The sequence below is a fragment of the Centropristis striata genome, chromosome 24 (genome assembly GCF_030273125.1).
Source record: "Centropristis striata isolate RG_2023a ecotype Rhode Island chromosome 24, C.striata_1.0, whole genome shotgun sequence".
Taxonomy (NCBI): Eukaryota; Metazoa; Chordata; class Actinopteri; order Perciformes; family Serranidae; genus Centropristis; species Centropristis striata.
Genome location: NC_081540.1, coordinates 6,705,823 through 6,723,232, shown reverse-complemented (window position 1 = coordinate 6,723,232; position 17,410 = coordinate 6,705,823).

Genomic DNA, 17,410 nt, shown 5'->3' with positions numbered 1-17,410 from the left:
GAGCTATTATCCAATCGGTGCACAAACCCATACATATGTCTGACTGATAAAACTAGAGTTTATTCATAGTTGCGCAAATATACAAACCCTTCAATAATTATAGCAACAACCATATTTTTCTTAAGTGAGGGGCACTGAGGGGTCAAGCTGAAACCCCACTCTGATGCATTATGTGTGTTTTGGCTTGACTAATGGTGACAAACTTCAGAATCTTCCAATGCGTCTCCATTAACCCACTCCACAGGTGTGTGTGTGTGCCTCTACGTGATGGAGCTGTTGCAGTATTCAAAATGGGTTTTACTATTATAAAGACACACGTTCACAGCACTGGAGCACACAGGTGAATAACGAACGGGGCTCTGTGCCAAACAGTAAAAACACACGTAGCATTGAAACACGCCACTGAACACTGCAAGGTTTCCCCAGTGTCCTTTTACTTTGTCATTTTACTGCAATGAGTATGATGAATCATGATGTTTTTTTAATAAATAGATTTGTAAGATGTAGTCATTTTTACTGTGTTTTTTATAACGATTCGGGGTTTTTTCTGCATTACACCAAGAAGCAGAAGCCGGTGATGTCAGGCTGAGCTGCTTCATCTTTAAAAGTGCTTGTCAGAGTTGCAGCAGTGATGAGAAACTTTTGAGAAAAAAACAGCCCAGCTGCTGTCATCGCACTTTGTTTGACTAAGAAATACTTATTAATTATATAAACGAGAAGACAAAAAAAGAGTTTTGGCTCACCTCAGACAACTTGTTCTTTTTTTTTTTTTGCATTTCTGTTTGTGTACAGGGGGAAAAAGCAGAGATATAACATGTTAATTCGTGAAGCAAACAAGTGCTGTTCCCAAAATGTCAAAGTGAATATTTAATTATCTTCACTGTTCGTATATAGAAATAGACTTATTTGTGGGAGCCTCTGAATGGGCATTAACAAAGGCAGCATTTGATTGACATTTTAGGGTCAGCGTTGCAAAATAGTGTCTCTTCCGCATCGCACCGTACTGACCGGAGAACGCCGTCGCCCTGCAAAACCTGAAAGCGCCTAAATACAACCTCTTAAACGATTCCAAAACATCTGGCCTGACTCATTATCCTGTTAAATTGATTTGACCCCTGGAAAGCTTGCTTTGCACAGATTCCTAATAAATGCAAGTTTTGTTAATTTTCAGCTCTTGCACACTGGACATTTTTATCTGCAGTATACAAACAGTCATGGAAACAATTTTTAGACCACCCTTTTTCTTCAATTTCTTGTCCAAACAAATGTACCTTTAGTTGTACCAGGCATTAATAAATTGAAGAAAACAAGGGTGGTCTAATATTTTTTCCATGACTGTATACTACTGGTCAAAAGTTTTAGAACACACCAACTTTTCCAGAATTTAATTGAAAATTATGCAGTTTAATGTCTCAGTGTACTCTGTAATGAATGCACATTTGCAACATTTAAAATTCTTTATTGAGCATGATAGTGTTTTGAAAGTTAAAAAAAAGATTCAAAATCACATTTTATGTTGGACTACAGGACTAAAAAAAAGTCACAAAATGACCAAAAAAAGACACAAAATGACAAAAAAAAGACACAAAATGACTAAAAAAAGACACAAAATTACCAAAAAAAGACACAAAATGACTTACAAAGACACGAAAATAATTCAAAAATGGACAAAATAGCCCAAGACTCCATAGAGTTAGGTTGTTAACCCATTTCTTGTTCCCTGAAAAAGGCCTACTTGTATAATTCTGAAATGTACATTATTTTTCAGTTTTGGTTAAGCTTACCTTTTTATATTTACCTCTGGCAGTTCACCACTTACCTTCGTACCCTTTCAAGCTGTTCATTTGACTTGAACTGCTTGAATTTCAATAAAAAACTGGAAAAATTGGGGTGTTCTAAAACTTTTGACCGGTAGTGTATATTGCAATATGCAAAAATTGCGTTTGATCATTTTTTACAGTTGCATGCATGCTTCCCTGGGATAAAATGTAGCATTTTTTTTGGATTAAATGCGTCAATCAGAGCAAGATGAAGCAGATATGAAGTGATTAAATTAAGAAGCTGTTGTGGCACACAGGCACGCAGGAAATGCACCTGGTGAGGGTCAGACATCAGGGATCCTCCCACACTGAGCAGCTGTCCCTGAATCCCTGGATTACCCATGTGATTACCCATACCCATGAGTTTTCTACTGTGTCAAGCAGCAAAAAAGTTGTAGTATAATGTGTTTGAGGTAATTTTCCATCATGCAATATGACTTGCAATGTCAATGCTAAAACAATATATCCTGCAGCCCTATTTGCAAACTCCCCTTCCTTCTACTTTTACTTTAACTTGCATTTTGTGATCTTGCAGATTGTAAGCCGTGCAAGCAAAAGTTAACTAAAATCCAATGCACAGAAGCAACAGGATCTCGCCGGTTATGTTGATTATAAATCCATCAACTAAAAACTAAATTATCAGGGTTCAGGCTCGGGTTTCTTTTGATGCCACTCCGCTTCACCCAAATCACCATTTCCGTGTTTTGTTCGACACGTTTCTGCTTTATTGTCTGAATAACACCAATAAAAATATTTAATTGCTGAGTACGCTGGCTGGCCCACATTTGCCCCCTCTCTCTCTCTCTCTGTTGAAATGCGGCTGCTGAATTATTTTTTTCCACAGGATCTGCTGTGGTCGTGATCAGAGTTCCTGCTCTGAGACTTGTGACAAATGTGGGCCAATTTGGTTTTTCTTCTCCGTCTCTGGGCAAGCCATCAATCAGGTTTTTCTATGCTTGCAAACATCTGAAAAAGAAAATAACTTCAAAAAGTTCTGGCGGAATAAATGTTTTATAATTCAACATTGGACCAGGGCTATATCTCTTCCTCTTCCTCTTCCCTCCGTGTCTTTCTTACTGTGTCACCCATCCCCTTGTTAGTCTTATGGGATTTATTTCTGTCTGTTTATAGTCTTTCTCTGTTTGTCACCAATCTCTCTTTCACTCCGTTTCTTCTCCCCTCGCCACACCAATCTCTCTTCATTAGAAATGCAGATGAGTTGAAACCTTAGTCGCTCCCTTGGGTTTTGATATTTTTGTACACCTCTTTAACAACAATTTCTCCATCCAACTCTCTCCCTCTCTTTTCCTCCACCGCTCTTTCTCTTTCTCTCATCTCCATCTCATGTGGAGATGAGAGAAAAGAAAGATCCAGTGTCGATTGGCTCGGTCTGTGGCTTTCCTAACTTGCACTCATTCTCTCTCAGGGTCCATTTGACCCAGTTTTCTCCCCTCTCTCTCTCTGTGAGTGTGTGTGTTCATGCCTGTTTTGGATCATTTGGTAATGTGGCTTTGTCAAATCATTGTCTTCCTTAATTGACTCAGCCATGTGTGTGTGAGATTAAAAAACAAGAAACCCAGCACAGGATATGTCTTGTTTGCCTGCTGTTTGGAGATGGCACATTTGGTGGCGGTACCCACCGGCTCCGACTCGAAACGTGTCACAACTTGAGGGTTGCTCCACATAACATGAAATTTCAGACAGAAAAATTTAGCAGCACATGGAGAGAAATAAGCAGCCTGTTCTCCCCAGAGTCTACCAGAGGCGACACGTTTTCTCGTATTCATTGTAATCAACGCTGATGTTTACAGCAGCTGCAAACAGCCTCGGCTCCATCACGCCACTCTGCTGTCTGTTTCTTGCCCGTTTAAACACAGAAGCTATTTTTCTCCCCAGAAAACTGCTTCTTGGATCAGAAACAGTTTAATAAACAGATTTGCATTCAGATTTTACACCTAAAAGTTGTTTCCTGATGTGCCAAGGCTCAGACAATTATCCTCATATTTGAATATGGGAGAAAATGCAAATGAGTTTTGAGTTTGAGCATCAAATTTTCACCCAGAATGTTTAATTTTTCATTCATTTTTTAATATAAATGATACTGCCATAAAACTGGAGGACTTATGAGATGAGGATCCACGACTGCAGCACATGATCCCTCACTGGCTTCCCACCAATAAGCATTAAAATGAGTTAAATGTGAGATTTTACGAAAGTAAATTATTTTTCTTTTCTTTTAAATACATATTATGCAGGATTTCCTTTTACCTTTTAACAACTGCCCTTTTGGGTGGAATTTTTCCTTATTTGGCATACCCAAATGGAAAAGCTCATAACGGAAGAACTGTGTTTTATAGTGGCGTGGCTGAAACACAATCAAAACAACAACAGTAAAAATAACAAAAAAACATGTTTTTTAGTCTAACCCTGTGTCTGGACTGCAAATGTCTCATCAGCATTGCACCTCGATTAACATTTTTCACGCCACAAGTGTTTTTATCGGTTCTGTCTTGTTTGCTAATTTAAAAGTTTGAAGTAGCAAAGGAGCTGACAAACTTTCTTTGCAGCAACTCAAGACTTAAAAAGTCTCCGTGTCTTGCTTCGTGACTGGTCTCCCCTCAAAAAACGACCCCATAGATCGTTCTTACAGCAAAATACGACCCATATCTACGTTTAAACCTGTCCTCTACTGCCCTCTAGTGGCCGTGATTATTGTGAATGACAGATTTTTGCCCAGGAGAATGAGTTTGTGTCCCATGTGTGCATCCACCGGTATTGTGCATCAGATTTTTCAAAACTATCACTTCCAGTCGTCATGTCGTCCTTGTAACTACTTCCCTTCCATTTACGCACATTTATTTACTGTTTAAACTGTCTTTTATAACGCCTAGATCAGTGGTTTTGTGGCCTGAATTCAACAAGACTGCAGCCTCTTTTTTTTGAGTGATGCAGGGTCCGGAGCAGAGTGTGCTGCAAAATGTAGATAAATATACTTATTAACTTCCTTTTAAAATTGCCTTGTGTTTATAGGCATATTGTCAAAAAACAGACTTGTAGCATATAGAAACACTTCAGGTCATTCAGCTGAGACACAAGGTGATAACTGGTAACCCTAAACCCTAAATCACATTCGGCCCTAAATGAACTAACGTGGCCTCCACAGAAGGACGTTGTTTAGCTTCGTTAATAAACACTGGCTATGAATGAGGAAATATATGTAGAAGCGACATAATCCAGAAACCTACGTCAGGTTTGTGGGGGATGAAATTCCTTGGAGAAGTAGCAGTGTGACACTAAAATGTACAACCAAAGTGTGAATGTTTGGATTTGAATTAAAAGATAAAACTACTGCAAAGCTACACAATAACGCTCCCTGTTACAAATCATCACATAAACCAAACTTTTCCCACAGCCCACCCTTTCAAAACTCTTAAATCTAATTTACCTTGAGCTGTTTGAATCCAGAATTTCACAGCATGACCCTTCACCCCAGCACGTCCCAGCACACCGGTCACTCTGACAAGAAGCTCAGCAGCTTTTTCCCTGCAGGAGTTGCTGCAGTCTGACTCGCCTGGCTGCGAGATGATGGACGTCTTCAACCCCCAGACACCCGAAGCGCGTCTTTTCAACACCCTGTGATGACTGGCTGCAGGCTGACGGAGCGGGCCGCCCGGCTCGGGGTGAGATCTCACTGACAGCGTCCATGTGGCTGAGTCACTCAGCGCCAGCAGCAGGAGCTTCACTGCAATTAACTTCCAACTCTGCAGCGACGGAGAGGTGACACAGGCGCTGTGTTTCCTCGTCTCTTCTGTCCCTCACACCTTCATTCCTGATCAGTTTACCCACAATGCTCCACAGCGGCTCCGAGGCATCTGCAGCTACTGTGAAGTGATAATATACTGAAGTATTTAAACAAGTTAAGTCCCCTCCGCCCTTTGGCTCGGCCTCGGATTAATGGGCTAAGTTAAAGAATTTAAACCGGATATGTGTGTGTTAAGGTATATTTGTGTGTGTTTTTGTGTCTAACGCTTTCTTAAGAGGTGTGTCTCCAGTCTGGGTTTTATCAAGCCATTTCCAGAGTAACTAAACACAAACAGTGAAAGTGTAGTGTGATATATCATGTTTCTGTTTTTCAGGACTTTCATCAACACTTCATCAGTTATTGCAGATAAAAAGGGGCCCCGACACAGAAATCCTACACGGGGACCATAAATCTTCGGGGCCAGGAAAGCAAATACTGTCCATTACTAACACTTTACTCCTGAGCTGTAGTTCAGAGGTACTGAGCGTGACTTTTTTTATATTTTATTCTGCTTTTTATTTCTACTTCTATTTGATAACTTGTGTCACTTAACACATTAAGATTTATAATATAAAATATAATCAACTTCTAATTATTTCTACCTCTAATAAATTCTTGTGTATTATTATTATTATGTTTTAATATTATAGGTAACTTTTTAAATATGATGCAAACGACTAGAAAGGGATGTAAAATGATTAAAAATAGCTGCAAAAATAATCACAGAAATGCAAAACAACAACAAAGTCATGTGGTCACTCAAAGTGACCACATACAAACATAACAAATTCTTTAAAAAAAGATGTAAAATTACCACAATATATGCAAACACCTACAAATGGATGTAAAATGACTAAAAATAGCTGCAAAAATAATGCAAACAAAAAAAAAAACTACAAAATGACTACAGGTAGGTGTAATACAACTAAAAATAGACCACAAAGAGACATAAAAGTCTAAAAATATACACAAAATGTTGAAGCAAACAACGACAAAGGGATGTAAAATGATTAAAAATAAGTGCAAAAATAATCACAGAAATGTAAAACAACAAAATGACCACAAGCAGGTGTAATACAACTAAAAAATAGACGTACAGAGACCACATACAAACATAAAAAGTCTAAAAATAGATGTAAAATAAACACAAGAGATGCAAACAACTACAAAGGGATGTAAAATGATTCAAAATAGGTGCAATACAACTAAAAATAGACCACAAAGAGACACAAAAAGTCTAATCTAAATAGATGTAAAACCACCACCATATATGCAAACACCTAAAAAGGGATGCAAAATGATTTTAAAAAGGTGCAAAAAAATCATAGAGATGCAAAACAACTACAAAATGACCACAAGCAGGTGCAATACAACTAAAATAGATGTAAATTTACCACAATAGATGCAAACAACTACAAAGGGATGTAAAATGATTAAAAATAGGTGCTAAAATAATCACAAAAAAGGAAAGACCACAGATAGGTGCAATACAACTAAAAATAGACCACAAAGAGACACAAAAAGTCTATTCTAAATAGATGTAAAACCACCACAATGTATGCAAACACCTACAAAGGGATGCAAAATGACTAAAAGTAGACTCTAAGGTTTGGGTGTCTTGTTCCTGTGTAGACAGAGTGGGGGGTTGCCACTTGCATGTCTGTGCCCAGGGGCCCATTGTCTCATAATCTGGCCATGGAGGCGTCCGTATTAAACTGAGACTGTTTCATAACAGTTAAAAACTCCTCGTAGTGAGTGTGAGTAAGAGATCTGTCTTCCACCACTGAGAGCACACTCTGCCTCCGGACACTGCAGACCTCTGGGATGGATGTGATGTTGTTCTGATTGGGGCAGCAGCAGTCAAATATTGGACTGGGAGAGACTGTTCACTGACCCCCCAGAGTAAATGTTAAAGTGTGTGTGTGTGTGTGTGTGTGAGTGTGATCCCAGGAATGCAGCGATGACTCGTCAACACCGTCCCCTCACCATAGAAACTATGTCAACACAGGGCTGGGGGAGGGAGACAGAGAGTGTATGAGATGTGGGGTGGCAGAGTGTGTGTGTGTGATTTATTATTAGGTAGAAGATATTTGACCTCGCTTCTCCATAAATTTCTCTCTTGTGCTATCGCTCACACACACACACACACACACTTAGATATGGACTTCAGAGCAGTTAGATCATTTTCAGAGTCTCTTTCATCTTCTGTAGACTTTCGCTCAGTTGATTTATAAAACATTCACAAACAGACACATTAAGAGAGTAACACACACTCCGATAGGAGAGAGAAAGGCGTACACTGATGTGCAGCAGCAGGATTGTACTTTTATTAATCAGATGTGTTCCAGTCAATGTTGTCCGCCTCTGAAATGATGCATACGATGCAGCTTCATTGATTATTTACTGTAGAATGGCGAACTCCCACTCTGGTTGTATGCACAAAGCCTGCAGCCTTATTTTTTGAAGCATCTGTTTTTCATTTGAAAAGTGCAATAAGTGTGGACTATGTAAAGGGGTTAAAGCAGCCACAGAGACACAAGACAAAACCACAAAATGACATAAAACAACTACTAAGAGACTCAAAACAAACTACAAAAAATATGGAAAACAAGCTTAAAAATGACATAAAACAACAACAAATGACAAAAAATCTAACCACAAAATGACATAAAACAACTACGAAGAGACTCAAAACAAACTACAAAAAATATGTAAAACAAACTAAAAAAGGACATAAAACAACTACAAATGACAAAAAAAATCTAACTACAAAATGACATAAAACAACTACAAAGACTCAAGACAAAAATGATGTAAAACTCGAAAGACACAAGAAAAACTACAAAATGACATAAAACAACTACAAATGACAAAAAACAAACTACAAAATTACGTTAAAAAAAACCTACAAAGACTCAAGACAAACTACAAAAAATATGTTGAACTACAACGACAGAAAACACTACAAAATTATGTAAAACTAACTACAAATGACAAAAACTGAACTACAGAGACACAAAACAAACTACAAAAATGAAATGAAACAACCACAAAGACTAAACAGACAAAGAAACTACAAAGAGACAAAACGAATTACAAAAACGACATAAAACTACAGAGACTCAAAGCAAACTAAAATGACAAACAACTACAAAATGACAAAAAACAAACTACAAAATGACATAAACGACTACAAAGAGACACAAAATGACCACAAAGAAACACAAAACTGCAAAGAGATGCATAAAATCTACAAATAGCCTCAAAACAATAATATAAACAAGCTAAACTACTTCACCCATATCCCTCAGCTCGCTCCCTCCGATCAAACACCTTGAATCTACTGTCTGTTCCACGCATTGCCTTAAGACTCGGGGTGATCGAGCCTTTGAATCAGTAGCTCCCAAACTGTGGAACGCTCTGCCTGCACGCTTACAGTCTGCGGTATCTGTGGATTCTTCTAAATGTCAACTTAACACGTATCTGTTTAGACAGGCGTTTAGTTGACTGTATGTACCTGGTCAACTAGAAGTCCAGGCTTTAACCCTTAATAGGGCACTTGTTGAAATACTTGCAAATTCCAAATTTCAACCCTAGAGAATATTGGAGGATATTACATACTGCCAGAATGTGTAAAAGAAAAAAAACATACGGACCCGGGGGAGGGGTCTCAATATTTTGAGAAAAAAGTTTACGAGATTAAAGTGGCAAATCTGCGAGAGAGAAAATGTGCCGATTTATGAGATTTAAAGTGGTGAATCTGCAAGAAAAAAAATGGCTTTTTTTCCCATTTTTTTCTCGTAAATCTTTGACTTTTACGTACAGATTTACCACTTTAAATCTCGTAAATCTGCGACTTTTTTTCTTATAGATTTGCCACTTTGATCTAGTAAATTTGCAACTTTTTTCTCGAAATCCATGTGGTTCTACAACCAAACAGAGAGACATGGGACATGTCACATACAGACACATCTTTTTCTGTGTTTGCCTGTATGTTGTTTTATACCCTTGTAAAGCACTTTGTGGTTTTCTTTTCCTGTGAAAAGCGCTTTATAAATAAAATTTACTTTCTTGGAGCATGCTGGAGCCTGTCTCCCTGCACCACTGTAGAGCAGGAGGCATGTTTCTAAGTTGTATAATAACTAGCATGTATGACAGCATTCAAATATACAGTGATAACCAACACTTGACCTTGATTGTTGGACTCTCTGCAGTCCACCTGGGCAGCAGCGTCACAGAGCTGCAGTGCCACCCTGCAGGCAGCCTGATCCTCCTCCCGCATGACTTGTCCTTGTATGGTGCTGAGTCTTCACCATGGCAGCGCTCCAGTCCTTCAGCAGGCACACAGCCACATAATGCAAACACATCCAAGTATACACAAATGACTGGTACTGTAGGTATGACTCCACGTTGTCTCTCACGGTGGCACGGTGCCAGCTAATATCTCTGTGAGCGTCCAGGCTGCAGCAACTGCTGCCAATTACCTCCGCTTCCAGATGGGAAGTCAACTCAAGAGGGAGAGATAGGGAACCATCTGAGGCCTCCGAGGACCACTAAAGGGGTCTCGTCACAAATATCAATTAGATGTACTGCATAAATTTGCCCTTCAAAAAATGATATCATTTATAGCCACATTTGGAGCCGTGTGTTAAATATATCCCATTAGTGTATTATTATCGTTTATGTGTTGAAATTTAAACATTTATCCATGACTGGTGGGTCTTATTCAACGACTGATAGTAATCCATGCAGTGGCAGACTCAGGTGGTCGTAGGGGCGGGGCCAAGCGGCAACCTCCGGGTCTCAGCAGGGAGCCAAACCAGGAAGTGCCTTAAGCTGCATTCTACCAAAAATTCCAGCAGGGGGCGCCAAGTGTGGCTGCAAAAAAATTCTGACCATTCATTTCAATGCAATACGAGAAAACTTCTCACTTGATTTATTACCCCAGAATTTTATTTTAGGACAACACTATGGTCTCAATCGCTAGTATAAAATCTTCAAGGCAATTTGATGTTAATAGCGGAAATAATGGCCCCATTTAGAAGAAAACATAAGATAAAGAAATGTATGATTTGGGGGCGTGGCTACCTTTGATTGACAGGTGGCTAACAAGACGAGCTGTCATCAGGAGAGAAGCAGAACAATGCGTATCCACGGCAACGTGTCAATAAAGTTATATATAACGTTATATAGGTGTAAAAAAGGACGTTTAGCGGTTTGATCTCATAACTTTGACCCTTTCACTGTATTTTCGCTTAATGACAGTTTATTTGAACGTTTTGTTCAGTAAAAATGTCTTTTGCAGTGTTTGGTTGGACTAACAGACACTCCAAGGAGTCACTGGTCAGTTTTCTGAGGTCAGTAACGAACATTTTGTTTTGTTTTTGCTAGCCAAAACTAACATCCCAGTTAATGCTCCAGCTAATGCTAACATGAATTAGCAGCAGCTTCTCTCAGTCAGGTTGAGGTGTAGAGAGGCTGTAGTCAGTGATCAGATCCCTCTCCTCCTCCACAGTCCAAATATGGTCTGCTTCCTGTATCGGAAACAAGATGGCGATGAGTGTAACGCTGAACTCGATGCTTCCAGCGGGCCACAAACCAACGGGTGATGTCATGGTGACTACGTCCATTATTTATATAGTCAAAGGGCAGGGCAAATAAATAGGTAGGGCACTAGCTGCACAGAGCACAGCACATTTTTGGCTTACTGTATTTGTGTTTTCTCCATTTGAAGACACACATTAGTGCACTGCATCTTGTTTTCTCCACTGGAAGAGCACCCTGGAGGCCACTGCATCTCATTTCTTCACTTGAGCATCTCATTTTCTGCACTAAAGGGCACCCTAGAGGGCATTGCATCTTCTTTTCTCCACTGGAAGGGCACCCTGGAGGCCACTGCATCCCATTTTATCCACTTTAGGGGTATTAAAGAGGGCACTTTGGCTGCCTTTTTCTTTTTTTAGAACATGGTGCCACCAAGGGGTGCAGTTCCCCTCTTCCCTCCCCTTCCCTGAGTCCACCAGTGGCACCATGTTTGCTTTACGCCCCCAAAATACTAAGTCAGCCCCTGTGGACTCAAGTGTTGAAAATTTTATTATCACAGTCCTTAAAATATGTACAAAACAGTGCACCAAACACACTCCCGCACATACACACAGAGGCACTAATCACTAACAATGTGTATTGACATCATTGCTGTAATTCCAAGGCTGCAGGGCTCTGAGCTAATGCTCCTCAAGGGAGCATTAAAGCAAAAGGGATAAGGCAAGTCAGAATGGCTTCGACATGTCTGTGTTTGAAGTTGTTTGAAGCCGTGAAGAGGCTGCCACTGTCGTTTGCTGCAGACTTTGCTCGCCCCTGATCAGCTTCTTCACGCTTTAGTGACGACACATTTGAGTTCATGTTTGAGAACAAACTGAGCACTGTGATGTCCACAACAAACATTTATACAGGAGCTGTTTAAAAAATAAGAATAAACCTCTCACTGCAGCTTTCAGATCAAGGAATGTGATATAAAAGCAGCTCACAGACGTAGATATCACTTTACTCTGTTGTAAACTTCCTCATAAAACTTGACTCGACCTTTTAATCCTCGATCACTTTAAAAGGCTCACAACTCATCGAACAGCATGCCTTGGCCTGGATTTACACACATCACATTTGATTTATTACGGGGAGATTCTTGGCTTCATTGGATCGTATAATGCAGAGAAGTGGACCGGCTGCTCCGGGGTCAGCCTCCGGACGTGAACTCTTCACACCGCTGCATGCTCTGTGCCTCTGTCCACTGACCCATAGAGTGTCCTCTAACATCCTGAGACACTGATTACATGCACACTATTAGTCAACATATGACAATAATCTGAATTCGTAAACAGGGTATTCTTAATGGAGCAATTTCAGAATAAGACGACACTTTTATCTGTCACTTGTGAACCTGTAAATAAGCATATATTTACAAAAATCTATTTAGATGACATGTAAAAACATTAATTAATGGTGTTTTTCAATGGAATATATATTGAAGAGTCAATGACTAGAATATAATTGCATGCAGCAACTTTTTAAGTATGACATAGCCTCCAAAAAGACATTTTTCCTCCTGCAGTTATAAGAATATTAATAATAATTCCTTCAGTTCCAATAGGGTTTTTAATTACCACAAGTAGGTGCAAAAAAAACTAAAAATAGACATAAAATTACCACACATAAACATAAAAAGTCTAAAAAATATACACAAAATGACTAAAAATAGATGCAAAACCATCTCAATTGATGCAAATGACTATAAAGGGATATTGACTATTAGTCAACATATTACAATAATCTGAATTTGATACAGGCAATGTAAACAGGATATTCTATAAATATATTTACAAAAATCTATGATGATAATGTAAAACATTAATATATGGTCTTTTTAATTAAATATATATTGAAAAGTCAATGACTAGAATATAATTGCATACAGGGAAAGCCAAAGCAAGTTTCTTTTCTGCATATATAAGATGAATCACATTTAAAATTCTGCAACTTTTTAAGTATGACATAACCTCCAAAAAGCAATTTTTTCCCCTGCATAATAATATTAATAATAATTCATTCAGTTCAAATAGGGTTTTTAATTACCACAAGTAGGTGCAAAAAAAAAACGAAAAATAGACATAGAAAGGGCGACAAAGAGACACAAAATGACCACATATAAACATAAAAAGTCTAAAATTATACACAAAATCACTAATAATAGATGCAAAACCATCTCAATTGATGCAAACGACTATAAAGGGATGGTGACTATTATTCAAAATATGACAATAATCTGAATTTGATACAGGCAATGTAAACAGGATTTTCTATATATATATTTACAAAAATCTATGATGATAATGTAAAACATTAATATATGGTCTTTTTTAATGAAATATATATTGAAAAGTCAATGACTAGAATATAAATGCGTACAGGGAAAGCCAAAGCAAGTTTCTTTGCTGCATATATAAAACTACAGGTAACTGTTTTTGACACATTTTACAAATGAAGACTGCAAACACAAAGTGTGAGTTGAGAGTTTGATACAGAGATGGAAGTGATCCTCCTTCTGGCCTAACACCTCTCTGCTAACAATAGCTGCAGATACACAAAAATAAGAGTGTGAGCACGGGATAAAGCTGCAGGGGTTGGTAATTTAGTAGAAAACTTTTGAAAATACGGCAATGAAATCTGTGCAAAAAAACCTGTGATTAGATTTTTCATTTGACTTTTTAATTAACTTTATTGGCTGCAGCTGCAGAGGGAGTTTTCTAGCTAGAGTACAATGCAGTTTGCTGGCAGTGGATAAACAGACACATGCAATGTGTAACCTGTTGTGACCCAGATCTGCTGTTTCTGCCATGTTTGGACAGCAGAGAGAAGATGTGGGTCAAGTCATCATCGCAGTGTGATGCCGCAGTTTGTGTGCAAACACGGTCGTCGACTCGTCATGTCAATCACGACACTTCACGGTCACATAAACCCCGAGTGAGGGAGGGAGGGAGGGAGGGAGGGAGGAGGGCGAGGAAAAACATGTCACACTTCAAACACAATCACCCACCGTTTAATCCTGTGTGTCATTACACACACTTCACACCCCCTGCTCATGCATGACAGCACACGAAGGATGGCTTTAAAATAATATATATAAAGAAAAATAATCACATTCAAGTGCATTTTTGTTTCAATAGATTATCTCTAATCTAGATAAGATAAGACACTCTGTTATTGATACCCATGTGGGAATATGGGAGTGTTACATGGGGAGGTTTGAGGTTTAAATGTGGGGTTTTTTTGTTTTTTGTTGAGATTTGGGGGTTTGCTTCCATTATGTATAATGTTCAGACTGGTGGAAAGAAAACATGCAAAATACACATCAAGATGTTTAATTTGTGTCTTAATTTCTCCTTAATTTAACAAACATTTACAAATATGTAGTGCCTCATTTGCAAATTTCAAAATTATATATATATATATATATATATATATGTATATATATATTGTGGCATGTCGTTCAGGAAATTATATATATGGAATGAAAGAATCCATTTAGAAATTTTAAATTTTAATTTGGAAATGAGGCATTATCTAATGCTAACTTATCTTTATGTTAAGTAATTAACTGGAGAAGTGTTATAGTTATTATATCTATTTATCTGATTTATGGAGTGATAAAAAAAGATATTAAACTTCCATCTGTAAAAACATTTTACTGTAAATCACACAAACATTTTTTTATTCAACGTAAGGGTTTCTTTTAAGGAAAGTTATGCAACTGAGCACATAATGCATCATTTGCGTATTATAAGATTAAAAAAAACGTAATGTAAGTAATCTACTGGGGCAATTACATGGTGATATCTATGAGTTATTCACCTTTAGTGTCTCCCCTTAAATGAGACAAGGCAAAGTAAATATCTAAAAAGAACTATCAACTGGATTTGCAAAATTCACTTCAGTAAACATCCACAAGGTTCTGTGCTGCAGCAGGTGTTTGGTTCATTCCTGGACCAGGTGGAGCCAGTTTGCTCATTGCACCAGTCACATGTTGTGCATGGTGGAGGACAGGAGTTGCAACTGAAAATAAGTTTATTTTACATCTATTGAAATTATAAACTAAACAGCATGCCTGGGAAGGGTAAGTCAACAAGAAAATGTTGTTATCCAACAGAACTGAACATCAAGTCTACAATACAAAATCATATAAACCATATTTTGTGTTTATTGTGTAAAAGTAAGCCTGAAATGACGTTAAAGTTTATGCAAAGGGGAAACTGAGGCTGTTATCTATGCTACCAGACAAAATTAATTTATATATATTTTCCATTTTCTAGCAAAGCAAAGAAGAATAAATGCACGATTTGAAAACATAACAATCATTTTAATCTGCTGCTCTTCCTTCATCCGCTCCAGTTTACACCTCACAGAGCAGTCAGAGTATATGCATTATATAGTGTCAGATCGCATCATTATCATGCTGACCCTTCATTATTCTGGCTGTTATGATGCTCTGTTGATGCTCATATCGAGCCTGAGGCCAACTTACATTAACCTCTTTTCCTCTGAGAGTTTGACCCAGCAGTGCTGCTTCTTTACTTAATGCAGAGAGCAGAGCCTGGGCAGGAGTGGCTCGCTCAATCTTCACATGGGAGGAGGAAGGAGGAGAAATGATGTGTTTTTCTATCACTGAGGGTCATTTTTATTAAGCCAAACAAACTGAAAAATGTACGTTTTAAGCCTTGCAGTGTGTTTAATAGCCCCGGACAGATTTTTCTGAATGCATTTATATATATTGAACTAAATAGAGAAGAAACATCATGTAAGCTGAAGAGCGTCATTCAGTCTAATGAAAGCTAAATATAGGTTGCATGCACAGTATTTTTAGCTCTCAGAGTCAATCATATAACCGTCTTCAGATGTCCAACGACATGAATGTTCACAAGTTATCTTTTCATGTCTAACATCCACCCTGCATGATATAAACACGCATCATTTTAGTCCATATGTGAAAACAGCTGAGAGGAAAAGGGAGCTCTGTAGTATTCTTTGAACAAATCAATGAGCATGTTTTGGATCTACAGGCTTTTTATCTTATTACGTTGAATGTTAAATTGAACGTTATAGCAGTTTGATGCTCTTGGACTGAATTAAGCAGTTGAATGTTCACACTTTCTCCTCTGAGGAACCAAAAGGGGGCGAGAAACTCAGATTTAGCCTCTTTGCTATGACTGTGTCTGCTGCAGAAAACCCAGGATGAATCCCCCGGAGATCATTAGCCGAGCCATTACAAGACAATGGTTAAAAGTAGATCCACCCACTATTGAGGAATGGATGGATATTGTACCCAAGAAGTTAACATTTTGCCTCAGAGTGCAAAAAGAAAGGTTTAATCGGATATAGACTAAATGGACCAAGTAAAACAATAAGATCAGACTTTACTTCACTTTATTTGTAAACTGTGTCAACCCGCCCTCTCCATCTTGTTGTTTCTTTTCTCTTTGCTTGATGTCTGGACGATAACAGGAAGTCAGCTCCTTGGTTCTGTTGTTGAAATGAAAAATATAGGAAGAGCAATCCGGATAAAGACACTCAGACTTTTTGCACCTTTTGGCAAATTTCGGTAAGCCATCTAATATTTGGCAAGATATTTCACCCAAGGGCAAAAAGGTTCTAGCATGGCTAAAAGTACACCAAATCCCATTCAATAAACCTCTAAGGAATTAGATATTACTTACTATGTTGGTGATATTACTTTTAAAAGTAATTATTTAACAGCCTTTTTTTGCTACAAGATCAAAATAGAGTTCAGCTTACAGAAGAACTCTTATCAACAAAATGTAGTAACCATAAAAGAAATAGATGTAGCCGCTATAACTTCATACATTGGTTTGTGGATACGTTTGGCGTTTTTGCAGTTGCCATGTTATTTTTTGGGAGCCAGAAGTGACCATATTTGGACGAGAGGGTGGAGTGAGTTAAGTCAGGTAACATGTTGCAGTTACCTTTTTATAAACTACAAACACACCCAAAAAGAGTTGACACCAGCAACTGAGACCATAAACTCATTAGGAAAAGTAGGGTATGTTCTCATAGACTTCTATATAATCTGACTTCTTTTTTTGCTGCTGGCGTCGCCCCCTGCTGGCCTTTAGAAAGAATGCAGCCTGAAGGCACTTGTGCAGCAGCTTTTCTTTGCTTTGTAGTTGCTGAGTGTCAAAAGCGAAACCTTAAAAATATATAATTTAACAAGCAAGCTCAC